The sequence below is a fragment of the Carlito syrichta genome, unplaced genomic scaffold (genome assembly GCF_000164805.1).
Source record: "Carlito syrichta isolate Samal-C Ts95f unplaced genomic scaffold, Tarsius_syrichta-2.0.1 Scaffold307912, whole genome shotgun sequence".
In the NCBI taxonomy this organism is placed as follows: domain Eukaryota; kingdom Metazoa; phylum Chordata; class Mammalia; order Primates; family Tarsiidae; genus Carlito; species Carlito syrichta.
In genome coordinates, this window is record NW_007252008.1 from 334,615 (window position 1) to 335,814 (window position 1,200).

General features: G+C 43.2%; 1 pseudogene; it reads right to left on the bottom strand.

The window, feature by feature from the left end:
* Positions 1-364: 364 nt before the first annotated feature.
* LOC103267074 lies at positions 365-974 on the bottom strand (annotated as a pseudogene).
* Between the last annotated feature and the right edge of the window lie 226 nt (positions 975-1,200).

The following is a 1,200-nucleotide window of genomic DNA, read 5'->3' on the forward strand; positions in this document are numbered from 1 at the left end:
TAACCATAGAGCTAACACCACCTTACAAATTTAAAAAAAAAAAAAAAGCCAGAGCATCTTTAAATGCCTGTCGCACCAACAGCAAAGTGCACAGAGTGAGGAGAACACGAGAGTGCCTTTTCATTTTAAAAATGTTTGGAAATATGTACAACTTTGATACAGTTTCAGGGTGCTCCGGACACCCAGGGCCACTTCATGTAAACCACTGACAATTTCTAGAGCACTTTGAGAGACTACAATATGATCGTGATAAATTCTGTAATTAAACCTAATGAGGGCAACAGACACCTCTCAAGCAAGAGACATGTCAATTCCGGCGCTCCCCTACTCTAAGGTATTCACAAGGAGACAGATAAACAGTTTTTTATTCATCCTCCTCCTCTTCCTCCTCCTCCTCTTCTTCGTCTTCCTCTTCCACCTTTTTTCCGGCCAACTTTAGCGGGACCCTTTGCACCAACCAACTTTCCTTTAGACGTGTAGTCGGCAACATCCTTCTCGTACTTCTCCTTCAGCTTTGCTGCCTGAGTGATGTAAGGCTGCTTTTCACTGTCGCTTAAGTTATTTCACATCTCACCCAGCTTTTTTGCCACGTCTCCGATAGAGATGCCAGGGTTTGTGGATTTGATCTTGGGGTGGAATTCTGAACAGAACAGGAAGAATCCAGACGGTGGCCTTTTGGGGGCATTAGGGTCCTTCTTCTTCTTGCCTCCCTTGACTGGTCCAAAATCCTTCATTTCCCGATCATAGCGCACTTTATCCGCCTTGGCCATTTCATCAAATTTAGCTTTCTCTTTCCCAGACATTGTCTTCCACCTCTCAGAGCACTTCTTGGAAAATTCTGCAAAATTGACAGGGACTTCTGGGTTTTTCTTCTTATGTTCTTCTCTGCACGTCTGCACAAAGAAGGCATAAGCAGACATCTTGCCCTTTGGTTTCTTGGGGTCACCTTTAGCCATCTTAACTGTATTGTTCGCTAGTCTGCTTGGTTCTTTAAATAAAGTTTTATTTAAACACAGCCACAAGTCATTCATCTATGTATTATCTGTGACTGCTTTTGCTCTACAAGGGCAAAGTTAAGAACTTGCAACCAAGCCCCATGTGCAGCCAGCTCCCAATCTCTGAGTAAGGAAGGTCCAAAGCCTCCTGGAGTGCTTTGATAGGATAAATACTGTATGGTTATGATAGGATAAATACTGTAAC